Genomic DNA, 14,695 nt, shown 5'->3' with positions numbered 1-14,695 from the left:
TGTAGGGCCCTTTAAGGTGCTTCAGGTTGTCAACCAATCTGCTGTTAGGTTGGAGGTTCCTACCTCCTGGAGAATTAATCCGGTCTTTCATGTCTCTCTGTTAAAAAAAGCTGTTGTGTCGGATGGTGACGCCTCTGCCTCTGTTCCTCCGGTGGTGGAGGACGGGGAATATGAAATTTCTCGCATCCTTGACTCTAGACGGTATAGAGGTAGTTTGCAGTATCTTGTGGCCTGGAAAGGTTTCGGACCCGAGGATAACTCTTGGGTGAGGTCAGATGATGTTTCCGCGTCCAGACTTATCAGAGCGTTTCACAGGAGATTTCCTGATAAGCCTGGTCCTAGGGGATCCGGAGGATCCTCTTAGAAGGGGGGGTACTGTTAGAACCTTGCTGTTAGGTTTTTTTTCCTTTGCTGGTCACATGACCTTGTTGGCCTATTTTATCCTGCTCCGCCCTTCTGGCTTTGCTGGACTTCATTGTATATCTACTTTCTAGCTAGCCTGTGCTCTGTATCTATCTCTGTTAGTTTGCTTGGTCTACGGACCTCTATGTTCTATCTATTTTGTTTGTTCGTCTGTCTGCTACTATTTCTGTTAGGAGGTGTCCCATATTCCTTCCAGTCCTTAGTACTTGTAGGGATTCCCTCCCCACATCTATAGGTCTTCGTACAGACTAGATTAGGACTTTAGCAGGTCTGATCGCAGGATCAGGTTCCCTGTTACATCGTAGGGATTCAGCTGAGTCCTATAGTAGGGACAGATCTCCTCTCTTTCCTTAGCTTTGGTAGCAGAACATAACAGTAATGAATTTATGTATTGATGGTAGTCCTGTTCTGATGGTGATTGTGGTGATATGCTCATGTTACGATGGTGGTTCTGTTGTTGCATTCCTGTACTAATGATGATTCTAGTAATGTATTCATGTATTGACAGTGATTCTGATTATGTACTTATGTACTGTTGATGGTTCTGTTGATGTATTCATGTACTTATGATGGTTCTGGTGATGTATTCATGTACTGATGGTGGTTCTAGTAATAAAGTAATGTACTGATGGCCATTCTGGTGATGTAAAAGTGTACAGTACAGACCAAAAGTTTGGACACACCTTGTCATTTAAAGATTTTTCTGTATTTTTATGACTATGAAAATTGTACATTCACACTGAAGGCATCAAAGCTATGAATTAACACATGTGGAATTATATACTTAACAAAAAAGTGTGAAACAACTGAAAATATGTCTTATATTCTAGGTTCTTCAAAGTAGCCACCTTTTGCTTTGATGACTGCTTTGCACACTCTTGGCAACCAATAATGACTGTCACACAAAATTTGGACAACGTGAGGGTCACGGGAAAGGCAGCGTAACATAAACTCAGCCATGTGTGCCAGACTGCAAAGAGGCAAGACTTCCATGTACTCACCAAGAGGATGACTGACCATGCTCTCCTCCTCATCCTCCTCCTCTTCCTCCTCCTCCCTGTCCTCAGGCCATCACGCTGAACAGACCGTATGACAGTTGTGCAGGTAGTACCATCTATAGTGCAGGAAACTAGCTCCTGTTCTTCCTCCTCCTCCTCTTCCTCATTATCACCCAATCCACGTTGGGATGAGATGAGGATGGGCTGTGTGTAATCACCCTGTATGGTTCCTTGCTCCATCTCATCGTGCTCCGCCTACAATGCATCCTCTTTGATTGTGAGCAGAGAGCATTTCAGAAGACAGAGAAGCGGGATGGTGACGCTAATTATGGCGTCATCGCCTCTCACCATCTTGGTGGAGTCCTCAAAGTTTTGGAGGATGGTACAGATGTGTGACATCCATGTCCACTCCTGAGGTCTGAACTGAATACCGACGGCCTTGTTGATGCTGATAGTCAACAATTGCCCTCTTCTGCTCACAAATCCTTCCCAATATCTGCAGTGTAGAGTTCCAACGCGTGGGGACATCACACACCAGTCGGTGAGCCGGAAGCTGCAAATGCTGCTGAAGCATGGCAAGGGCGGCGGAAGCTGTAGGTGACTTTCTAAAATGGGTACACAGGCAGCGTACTTTGAAAAGCAGATCCGGCAGATCCGGGTAGGTTTTGAGAAACCGCTGAACCATGAGGTTAAGCACACGGGCCAGGCATGGTACGTGTGTGAGCTTGCCTCGCCTCAAAGCTGCCACCAGGTTCCGGCCATTGTCACACACGACCATGCCTGGCTGTAGGTTCAGCGGTGTGAGCCACGGATCTGCTTGCTCTTTCAGAGCTGTCCACAACTCTTCAGCATTGTGAGGTTTGTCACCTAAGCATATTAGCTTCAGCACAGCCTGTTGCCACTTGGCCGAGGCAGTGCTGCAGTGCTTCCAGTGTAACATCCCTGGCGGCTAGCTTGCATAGTGCACCACCTCCCACCATGCAAGACCGCAATCTTACCCATCAGTCCAGCCTGCAAACCTTGCTCCAGTTCATGCTGTGTGCATGTCTCTTGTCTGATTGCTTAGGGCGGCGGCCCGGTTACTTCCTGATTATTATAGCTGCAGTGGGCGCACTCCTAATGCATCCCCAGCCTATTTCTGTGAATCACTGGATAGTTAAACCCCCTCCACCCAGAAGGAGGTGCCTGAGCAACACTAACTATCAGTGTGCTCTTTGCCTCTGAGTTGCCAGGTCCTGTTCTGCATCTTGTCTGTTTCTGCCACCCTGGGGGCCGCATACCCAGGCCTGTTACCTGTATCTGTGACTTCTAGTCAGTTTCCGCAACTTTGGGGTCTGTATACCCAGGCCTGTTACCTGTGACTTCTAGTCTTTTTCTGCCTTCCTGGGGGCTGAGTACCCAGGCTCGTTCCTGTATCTCGTTGCAGTGTCAGTTCCTGTCTGAACTGTCTCCTAGCCTGTTACCTGTTTGTCTCTATGTCCGTACCTTCCCTTTTCCTGCAGTGTCTGAACATGCACCTAACTCCAACTCGTTGTCTCTGTACTTCTGTTTGTGAGTTTAGTGTCCACTCGCTACTTCATTGTAAGTACCTTGTGTGTATCTGGTTCTGCTTGTCCCTTTTCCCTTCCTCCGTATCTACCTCCTGTGTTCTAACCATCTTCCTGTATTTTCCAGTCTGTTCCATGTGAACAGAGCCCTGTCCTCTCTGCCTGCACCTTCAGCCCTGTTCTGCTCTGCTTACTCACCGCGCCAGCGGTTTCTCTCTGCTCTGCCTTGCCCACCGCTCCGGCGGTTCCTCTCTGCTCTGCCTTGTCCACCGCACCTGCGGTTTCGCTCTGCTCTGCTTGCTCACCACACCAGCGGTTTCGCTCTGCTCTACCTTGTCCACCGCTCCGGCGGTTCCTCTCTGCTCTGCCTTGTCCACCGCTCTGACGGTTTCGCTCTGCTCTGCCTTGTCCACTGCACCTGCGGTTTCGCTCTGCTCTGCTTGCTCACCGCAGCAGCGGTTCCTCTCTGCTCTGCCTTGTCCACCGCTCCTGTGGTTTCGCTCTGCTCTGCTTGCTCACCGCACCAGCGGTTCCTCTCTGCTCTGCCTTGTCCACCGCTCCGGCGGTTCCTCTCTGCTCTGCCTTGTCCACCGCTCCGGCAGTTTCGCTCTGCTCTGCCTTGTCCACCGCACCTGCGGTTTCGCTCTGCTCTGCTTGCTCACCGCACCAGCGGTTTCGCTCTGCTCTGCCTTGTCCACCGCTCCGGCGGTTCCGCTTTACTCTGCTTGTCTACTGCATCTGCGGCTCTGTTCCTGTATCCCAGTCTGTACTGGACCCAATCCAGCCTGCGTTCCATCCTGCTAGTACCTCCCTGTCTGCACGCCAGCCGTGCCTGCCAGTACCTCCCTGTCTGCACTCCAGCCATGCTTGCCAGTACCCACCTGTCTGCATACCAGCCGTGCTTGCCAGTACCCACCTGTCTGCATACCAGCCGTGCTTGCCAGTACCCACCTGTCGGAATACCAGCCGTGCTTACCAGTACCCACCTGTCTGCATACCAGCCGTGCCTGCCAATACTCACCTGTCTGTATGCCAGCCTAACCTGCCTGTTCCTGCATTCCTTGGTGTGGGTCAACAGCCGTGTCCGGGGTCTGACCTGGAGTAGCACCTGGTCCCTCTGCTCGGTTCCTCCTTGGTGCACGGAGTCGACTGAGCCGCCGTGCGACCTTGGACGGATTGGGTTGATACTTAGTTTCTCCCTCCAGGCACTCCTCGGTTCATGGTACAGTGGGATCACTAATCACGCACACGCCAGTCAGTCCGGGCGTGTGCATAACATCCAGCTTGTGACTGATGTGGTCATTTCGGAAATGGAGGCTGAAGAGGAGGAGGAGCATAAGGTGCAGGAGCTGTAGAACGTGGGGGCAACCCTAATTGGCCTAGGGCCCGCAATCCTCGGCGTTGGGAAGACGTGTTCCATCCCAAGGTCCGACTGGGTCCCGGCTTCCACTACTTTAACCCAGTGTGCCGTTAGCGAGATGTACCGTCCCTGCCCACAAGCACTTGTCCACTCGTCCGTGGTTATGTGGACTTTCCCAGTAACTACATTGTTGAGGGCACGGCTAATGTTGTGGGACACGTGCTTGTGTAATGCGGGGACAGCACACAGGGAGAAATAGTGGCGGCTGGGGACCGAGTATCGAGAGACGGCCGCTGCCATCAGGTTGCAGAAAGCTTCCGTCTCCACGAGCCTAAAAGGCAACATTTCGAGCGCAAGCATTCGCGAAATGTGTCAATTTAGTAGTGTGGCCTGTGGGGCATTAGCTGCGTATTTGCACTTGTGTTCCAAGGACTGGGGTAGGGCAACTGAATGCTGTGCTGGGACAAGGACGTGGAAGTTCTTGCTGATAGTGCTAGTTGAGAGGGTTCAACAACAGGTGCAGGGTGGGAGGCATCTTGGCATGTGCCATGGACAGGGGATTGGCGTGCACACACAACAGCGGAACAAGCAGTGGTATCACCCACAGACACTGTTACTGGACCCTGGGGTTCAGCCCACTTTGTCAGGTCCTTTGCTGCCATGTGCCTGATCATGCTGGTGGTGGTCAGGCCGTTAGTTTTGCTACCCCTGCTGATGCTGGCCTGGCAGGTGGTGCAAATGGCCTTTTTGGGGTTATCTGCAGAGTCTTTAAAAAACAACCGGACTCGCACGACCTAACAGTTGTACTGGCAACTTTTTTTGTGCTGGTTTTTCGGGGAATGGTTGCCTGCCTTCTGTCTGCGGCCACCACACTGCTTCTTCCTGCCTGTTGGGGTGCTCTGCCTCCCTCCCCCTGTGTGCTGCTGTCCTTGCTCTGCATGTCCTCCTGCCAGGTTGGCTCAGTTACTATATCATCCACCACCTCGTCTCCCACTTCCGCACCCTGGTCCTCCTCCTGACTTTCTGGCAATTGTGTCGCATCATCATCCACCTCTTGTGACACTTTCCCACCGTCACCTTCGTGTGACCGTGGCTGCTCAAATATTTGGGCATCTCTACATGCGATCTCCTCTTACCCCGCTTCAAGTGGACCGGGCGAGAGGCCAGAATCTATAAATGGAAAAGTGAACAGCTCTTCAGAGTGTCCAAGTGTGGGATCAGTTGTCTCCGTGCATTCAGCATACTGGGAGGAAGGAGGATCAGGGTGAGGAATATGCGGTCCAGACTCACGGCTACTGAGACTTGACCGTGTGGAAGACAAGGTGGTGGTGGTGGCTAAGTGACTGGAAGCATTATCCGCTATCCAACCAATAACCTTTTCACACTGCTCTGGGTTCAATAGTTGTGTTCTGCGGTCCCCTTTTAATTGGGACAGGAAGGTCTAGCGACAAGAAGTGCGTGTTTGTTGTTGCACAATTTCAGCTAGCCCACGGCCTCGGCCTCGCTCTCTCCATGCACCGTCATCACCATCACGTCCACTTCCCTGTCTCTTGCCACGCGCCTTGCCCATTTTAAATGGAGGACAATATTTCCACGTTCACTACAAATGTCTGGATTTGAACCGCAGTGATATGTGATCCGTGTGACGGAAAACCACAGTTTTAAATAGCTGGCCTGTAGGTTACTATTTTTCACAGCGACCTTGTGTCAATAACTTCACTGACACACTGCAACAAAATTTAAATGGAGGCCAGAAATGGCTGAATTTGGAGCACACTTATATGTGATACTTGTGACGGAAAACCACAGTTTTAAAGAAGTTGTCCGGTACGTTTTTAAAATTGCCCAATGTATTCAGCATGTGGGCATAAGTATATTTGTAAATACCTTGTGTTGCTGATAATGCCTGTGAGCGGCGCTATCGTTGGCCGCTCACAGGCATCATGTGACCCCTCGCTAACATCACGACAAGTGAGGCGTGACTCAGCGCTGAATCCCTGCGGTGGCTGATGGGTTGTGGGCAAGGTTATTCCCCGTGTCACACCCAGCATCCACCGCGCGCTTTCCCAATGAATGGGGAGAGGGAGAGCGCACGGTGGATGCCTGGTGTGGTGCAGTGGAATAACCCCACCCAGAACCCAGCAGCCACCGGTGGAACGTGGAAGAGGGACCCTCGGCTACAGCCTGGACTTGTCGTGACGTCAGCGGATTTCAGCGCCGGCTGCAGCCGGGGGTCACGTGATGCCTGTGAACGGCCAGTGATAGCGCCACTCACAGGCATTAAGGTATTTACAGAGATACTTAAGCCCACATGCTGAATACATTGGGCAACTTAAAAAAAAGTACCAGACAGCCCCTTTAAATAGCTGGCCTGTAGGTTACTATTTTTCACAGCGACCTTGTGTCAATAACTTCACCGACACACTGCAACAAAATTTAAATGGAGGACAATATTTTCCACGTTCACTACAAATTTCTGGATTTTTAACACTGTAATATGGAAAGGTTCTGGCTGTATTCTGCAGTGCCAACAAGCAAATGGAGCAAAAAAATGGTGTTCTCTGGACTGCTTTTTAAGCAAATAACCAGGATTAAGATAAAAAAAAATCTTCCCTGACCCCTGATATCTGGGGCTATGTCTACAAATATCTGTAAGAACAGCAGCAGCAGGAACGCACTATGGACCCTCTTGCACTACATGCACTGCAGTCTGCCACGTACTCTGCCTGCCTGCCTAACTCCTGCTATCACCACTGATTATATGCAGCTGGATTAGTCCTCAGAAGGACTGTTAGTTCAGATGGATATTATAGATAAATGTTGTGGTACACCTATACTAACTATAAACAAGCAAATCTCTCCCTAGCTCAGCAGCAACTCTCCCTACACTGCCTGATTCCGGAGTGACTGTGACGAGCATGGCGGCGCCTGGTCTGATAGAGACCTGATGACGCTGCCAATCACTGTAATGCCACAACCAACATGGCCATGGCATTACAGTGAGTGGCAGGCAATCCCTGCAAGTTCATTGGCTCTCTAAAGAGCGCCAAACATGCAGGGAGGAGACCCGAGTTCCCGCCCGAGCAACCAGGAAATACTCGCCAAGTGCCAAGCTTGTTGAGCACATTGATGCTCGGGCGAGTAGCGAGCAGCGGTGAGCACGTTCGCGCTTCAGTAGTTGTAATCTTTAAATATTAAACTTGATGCTAGATCATTATATGGTAAGTGTGATGGACTGAAAATACTGCTGCCTGAATGCAGTACCGGTATTTTATGTCAGCCAGTCAAGTATCTGAATAAAGCCCCCATCTGCTGTAGACATTAGTATGATCATTCGGCAGCTATGACTATAAAGGTGCACTCGCGTTGCCCAGCGCTCCTATGTTCTCTGTGAGAGAGCCAATGCAAGATATCTCAGCTAGAGGATTATCTCATAAAGAAATCGGAAATCTCGCATCCTTATTACTCCCAAAAATCATCAGTCAACTTTAGTCTAATGTGTACGCGGGCCTAAACTACTATGTAAATGATATCTGCACTCTTGAGGCTTGTGCCCATAATGTATTTTAGACATCTGCGAACCCCTCAAGTTTTTCAGGCAGAACTTTTTTAACTCCTTGGCGTCTTTGGAAACCTGAAACTGTTAAAATAAACACATATATATATATATAATATATAAATTATCATTTTTTAAGTGCTTTTTTCAGGCAGGTTACAGAGCGGATCCACTTGAAAAAGACAACGTGTGCAAATTCCTATAGTCTGACTTACCAGGTATATCCCTGCCGAAGCACCAAATGACAAACTGAGCTCTGCTGTGCTAATAATGTTGTCTGTGCTCTGCTGTGCTAATAATGATATCTGCATGGTTGTGACTGGTTCTGATGGGATCAGAACTTTGTGTTTTTAATATATTTTCTCAATTCTACTGCATTAAAAGTTCCATTCCATGAGACTCGCAGATTCCGGAGACAGATACCACATTGCTGACTGATTATAATCACACATTCCATTTATTTATTCCTCTTGGCTTTTCATTTTCATTATTTTTTTTTTCTATTCTCCTACTTTTCCATAATTTTTGCAAGTCTTTTTTTTTTATTTGCAATTTATACCTTGTAATTGATCATCCAAATCTTCCTGGTGTATGCAACTGAAAATATTTTTCAATTATTTATGTAAGAGTGTGTCAGGGACAATCGTGCTCTTTTTCCTCTCTAATAAAGCGGGTGTGCTTTTGTGTATTAAAAATGTATTTTAAGTACATAGAATAATATGGGCACTAATGTGAACAAATCGATGTTGGTAATGTGAATGATATAATGTGAACAATTTTATAGAATGTTTTTAAATACTAGTTATAAGGAACTCATAATATGTTAATGTATTATATATAGGGAGAGTATAAGGGTAAGGGATTAGGACATAGGTATAGAAATAGGATAAAGCGGTAGATATGGATAAGGAAAGGGAGAGTGCAGAGGAGGGCACAATAGATACAGGAAGTAGATAGGCACAGGAAAGGAACAGTTAAGTGTTAGGGAACAGCCCCAATTTGGGAGGGGAAGGGTTAGTTAAAAAGAGGAATACTTCCTATTTAGTGTTAGATTAAATGAAAAGTGTAGATAGCAGAAGTTCAAGGCCAGAGGGCTGGAGAGAGCACGGAAGATTACGGACAGTGTGGGCAGCATAAGCATGGCTGCAACAAAGCTCAGTGGACCTTCCTGGGCCTACAGCCTGAGCTAGGCATGGAGGAGCTTGCCTTATTCTCACCCCACAAGGGGAAGCCAAATGGAAAACCACATATGGAAGTTGGGACGGGATTCATGGGAGCTGCTGAGACGGCTGGAGTATCCCAGGGACCAGAGATGCCAGCGAGGAGAAGGATAGCTCAGGCTGAAAATACCGTAATGACGACATTAATGTGCTGTAACAACAATTGTACTTGGACTACTCAGTAGTTTGAAAGGAACAAAGTGTCTTGTGTTGACTGTTCGGCTATTCCACGATCAGAGGCAACACGTGATGGCTGCAGCTGAAGAGCGACCACCGAGCGACTGCAGCGTTCTCATTCCATCTGAGCCCCCCAACAGATTGAGAAGGCTGTTTTATAGTTTAAAGACTGAAAGAAGACACAAATCCATCAAGTTCAACCTATAACCTAGAATGTTGGTCCAGAGGAAGCAAAAACTCCATGAGGCAGATGCTAATTGCCACATATTGGGGGGGGGGGATTCTCGATTTTACATATGGCACTCAGACTTGGATCAACTAGAACAATTTCAAGTCACAGAATCTAGTAACAATAAACTGTAATATTATTTTTTTTTTCAAGAAATGCATCTAGGCCCTCCTGGAAAAAAATTTTGTGAATTGACAATTACAACATAACGTGGCAGAGAGTTCCATAGTCTCACTGCTTTTACAGTAAGGAATCCATAATCTCAAAGCTCGAAGACTAAAGAATCCATAATCTTACTTCTTATACAGTAAATAATCCATAATCTTACTGCTCATACAGTTAAAAATCAATAGCCTCACTGCTCACACAGTAAAGAATCCATAATCTCAAAGGTCGAAGACTAAAGAATCCATAATCCCACTGCTTGTACATTAAAGAATTGCTGTCTATGATGCTGTTAAATCTTCTTTCCTCTAGACATAGAAAATGCCTTCTTGTAAGAGTCGCAGACCAAGGTGTAAAAAGATCATTATACAGATCACTGTACTGTCCCTTTATATGTTTGTACATTGTAATAAGACCACCTCTAAGCCTTGGCCTCTCTTCTCTGACCCCAAATTGTTCCCAGTATCTAAGTGTGGCCGCACTAGTGACTTGTATAGAGGAAAACTATGTTCTCGTCATGAGCATCTCTGCCTCTTTCAATGCATCCTGTTATTTTATTGGCCTTGGCAGCAGCTGCCTGACACTGGCCACTAATGTGGAGTTTGCCATTCACCAATATAGTGAAGTCTTTTTCAGTGACAGTTTTGCCCAGTGTTTTACAGTTTAGTACATAATAATTATACATTTTATTTCCTGTGCCCAATTGCATTACCTTACATTTATCTACGTTACACTTTAATCGTCATTTCTAAGCCTAAGCCTCCAGCTTATATAAATTCCTCTGTAATATTAAATCATCCTCCTCTATGTTGATTTCCCTGCAGAATTTTTGATCTGCAAATATTGTAATTCTACTCGGTATTCCCCATGTAAGGTCATTAATAAATATATTAAAACTAAGAGGGCCCAATACTGACCCCTGTAGTAACACACTGTCAACTGTGAGAAAAATCCAAGTGTGTTCCATTAATAACCAACCATAGTTTCCTATCACTGTGCCAATTGTTAACCCAATTACACAGGTTGATGTTGGGTCATGAGGCTATTCTTATTGAGATACTCCAGGATAGCATCTATTAGAAAACTCTCAAAGATGGAGAATTTCTGGTCTCCTTGATCATGTTATTTGACATGGGATTTTCTTGTGTAAATACAGTAGAGATCAAGGTGTTTAGTAGATCGGCCGTTCCCTCAACCTCTTCCATCATTTCTCCCTGATTACTTTTGAGGGGTCCGACACTATCATTTTTGAGCTTCTCACTGTGACACCCCCCCCCACAGTCCAGTAGGGGACACATGTGCGAGAGCGTAGGACTAGCACACCTCAAAGAGTTAAGTACTGGTCTGTTCCAATGCAAAATATACAGAAAACCTCTAATCTAGCAGAATACCGAATCCTCATATGGGGCAAAAGGCGCTTTCGATGTCACTGCTGCCCTCATCCACCTTAAAGCTGCATCATTAAACCCAAGGACTTTGATCTTCGACAGAGGAGTGGAAGAGAATTGGAGGAGGAAAAGTGCAAAGTAAAAGATATTAAAGAGTCCGGGTATTCCAGGACCATGGAAAGCTGGGTGGCCCCCCCATATGGGTTCTGTAATGATGCTCATTAGTGAATGCCCCCGAATAGAAAGCGATCAGACTTCACCGCAGGGAACAACTCAAGAGACCCTTCGCGACTAATCATTTCCCTTATACTGGCATCAATTTTGTCTTCGTTCCCCACCCTCCATGTCCGCCCCCCACCCCCTCTCCTCCAGCGCCTTCCATAGATCTTCCATGTCCTGGACGCAGAAAAGGGGGGACGTTACGCCTTATTCTCCTCCTCTCCCGAAAATCCCGAACCCAAGTGACATGCAAGCCTATGACAAATGTTGAGTGTTGATCTGCGGATTTGGCATGTCAGCCGGTGTCTACACAGGCTTAAGTTTCTATTATTATGCCAAGGATTATCAGGACAGTGCCCGGCCACAGAATTACAGAGCCAATCTGCTTTACCACCGCGCTCGCCCCTTCGTTTTCCACCTAAATTCCTCTTTGCATCCTTTCTCTTTCTCATTTCTGGGTTGGATTTTTCTGTTTTTCGCTCTGGTTCTAGGAGCTGAATGCACCTGGGCGCCGGGATATTTGCAATCCCTGAATTATTGCAAGAGAGAGAGAGAAAGAGAGAAATCCCTCCCAGGCTGCTGGAATCTTTCTTTCTTCTCGCCTTTCCCAAGCTGTGGAAGGCTCTGCCATCTACAGCACTCAGAGGGGATCTGAGCACATCGCTTCTTCTTCTTCTCCAGCCCATCTTTGGCTCGGTGTGTTTGCATCTATCTCTGCTCCATCCAGGGGTGACACTGGCAGAGAACCTCAGTGCCCGCCATGCAGGAGGCATCTCTAAGACCCGTCTGAAGGAACCTCTCTATATTTCTGGTGGTGGTTTCTCCAAAAATCTGGAAGCAAGTGTCTGACGAGCTGTATGCTCCGCAGCTTGGAGTCCTAGGGATTCGCTCACGTTCCTTGCTCTTCGCCGGATCTGCCGTCGTTGCTGCTGGTTTTGCAATTTCTTCCTGATTTTTTTATTTTTTTTTTTCATCTTTTTATTTTTTTTATTTTTATTTTTATTAATTTCGGATTCGAGAACTGGATTGTATAACGGCTGCTGCTCTCCTATAGGATGCATGGCATGTAAATAGCCTGGATTTGCCTCTACACAAGGATATATGTCACTTCTCAAAGGTAAGAAGAGCTTCTTCCCATTCCTACCTGGAGATAAGTGAAGTTTGCATTGTGCATTTCTGCCTTTTTACATGGAGAAGGGGGGGATTCTAGTGGACCCCCTTGTTCCTTGGTGCTCACCTGGAGGGTTTATTGTGCATTGGCAAAAAAGGGTTGTCTTCAGGTTGATACAAGGTTGGGGACAAGGATCCTTAGGATTTGCTCAATGGTAGAGATAAAGGTGAAGACGGTTCTGGCTATTAACCCTCTAATGGCTATAGAGGGGTCTATTGTGAGTGGTACCTGTGGAGGGAGGCAGGAGCTGGCATGTAACCAAAACCAAGCTGTGAGTACATATGGGGGGGGGGGGTCCAATAAAATCTGCTGGAGGTGTCATACCGGAGACCTTAAGATCTGCACATTTAATGAAAGTGCCGTGGTCACTACTCATATATTGCATTATTATACCACCGCTGTGATGGTTTATGTCATATTTCACTTGTTTGATTATTTGTAGATTATTTTAGAATATGCTTTTATGCTTTGTGATCTAATATTGAAGAACAAACCGAAAATAGAAGATTTTTTTTCTTTTCAGTTTTCCTATTTCGGGGATTAATTCCAAAAAAAACCTGCACCTTACCGGATTTACCTTCCGTAGATAGTGACTATTTAACGATGGGCTAGCTGTCCAATGCAAGGGGGGGGGGCTGTAACCTGGAAGGGTTAATGACAGCTGCGCAGGGATCCAGAAAGGGGTTAATCATTTTGGATGCGGCAAAATAAGGGGAAAGTGGGGCAGAGATATTCACAGTCGGGGCAGGGTCCTCAGCTGCTGGAGCCGGCGGGGGTCTCTGGGTAGTTTGTTGGGTTGCAGGAGCTGACTAGTCCTCGCCTGGCTGTCTGATAGGAGGGGAAGAAGGGGGGGAAATGGGGTGCAGAGAGCCAAGAAGGGGATCTACTGATGCTGAATGCTGTAAACAGGTAAAAGAGGGTGGTCAGTGGCTCAAGGCAGAGCGTTCTGGACATTGCAGCCTGCCAGAAGGCAAAATCTACGGAGGATGTACAGCACAGAGAGAGTCACGACCCTTGCAAGATCATATGCACCAACTAACTAATGCATATAATATATATATTTTTGCATTGCATCAGCCCTTCACATTCCTGCACCCGGACATGCTCCGATCCCACACATGCACGCTGCACCCGGACATGCTCCGATCCCACACATGCACGCTGCACCCATGTCTGATCAGTATGCACTGCGCACTCCCTCTCTGTCATCCCTGTACCATTAATGGGACATGTTGGCTGAACTCAGAGATCTCTGCCATCACTGGTGTAAACTGGGAGTTAATGGTTTTATTGGAGCTCAGTGATGGCTGTGTGCAGACAGGAGCTGATTCCTGAAGTGAAGCAGCTGAAACAATGTTGCATTTGTTGCAGTGTCTGAGCCTGTGTGATACAAGTGTGATACTTCTGGATACAATGCTGCTGTCTGTTATTATGATAATAAATGAGGATATTCTAATAAACAGAGTAAAGATTTAATTCCCCCCCCCCCCTCCATTGTCTGGAGCCTCATCTGAAGACCCTAATAATGAGTGCAGCCCCTCACTGAGGAGGGATGAGCTGCTCTGTGCAGACTCCTGGAGTGGAGCATGCTCAGGTGCTGTGCAGGCTGCATTATATTACTATGAAGGGGAATTGGTATTTAAGCAATTGGCCAACATACTCAGGTCCCCATAACACCAGTGTATATGAGGCTTCTAGTTTTTGGATATAATATTGATATACATTGTATCTCGGTTGTTCATATTTCTGCTTTTGGTTAATGTGGGACTACAACCCCCAGCAGATAACAATATTTGCTCTATGATGACCCACCCAAATTCAACAAGTTTGCATTTCCCTGCTGGAGCCATTGCTTGCTTTGGTGGCTGTGCAGCCGTCGTCCTCCCGCCATACATTAGGTCTCGCTTGGATTTGTGTAGCAGGTTATTTGCAGAGATAGCAGCCTGGCAATCACACACCGACACAGTATATATTAATGTTCACCTGATCATCCTCCTCACTGACGCCCCCTAGTGACTTATGTTAGATTGCAGTCTGGGGGGATGAAATGGAAACAAATGTTCAGGAAATGCCGTGGATGGAAGCCGACTGGTTTATACATTTATTAATTGAGATAATAAAATGAGATCAGATCATGATTAAACAAAGATGGCAGGTCATGGGCGTTATTATAGGAAACGGTGCCCACCTCTGCGGGGAGAACAGCCCCCACTCATCTGGGAAGACGTTCCTCCAGATTGTG

General features: G+C 47.1%; 1 protein-coding gene across 1 annotated transcript in view; it reads left to right on the top strand.

Annotated features, from left to right (window-relative positions):
- The first annotated feature begins 11,465 nt into the window (after positions 1-11,465).
- LRFN2 (leucine rich repeat and fibronectin type III domain containing 2) overlaps positions 11,466-14,695 on the top strand; it is a 758,344-nt gene continuing 755,114 nt past the window's right edge. The window contains exon 1 of the mRNA XM_073671733.1: positions 11,466-12,399. The gene's annotated coding sequence lies outside the window, so the exon portion shown is untranslated. The remainder of the gene's footprint in view (positions 12,400-14,695) is intronic.

The sequence above is a fragment of the Phyllobates terribilis genome, unplaced genomic scaffold (genome assembly GCF_046119375.1).
Source record: "Phyllobates terribilis strain yellow unplaced genomic scaffold, ASM4611937v1 Scaffold_3__8_contigs__length_932513732, whole genome shotgun sequence".
Lineage (NCBI taxonomy): Eukaryota > Metazoa > Chordata > Amphibia > Anura > Dendrobatidae > Phyllobates > Phyllobates terribilis.
This window is presented reverse-complemented; position numbering and strand designations above follow the sequence as displayed.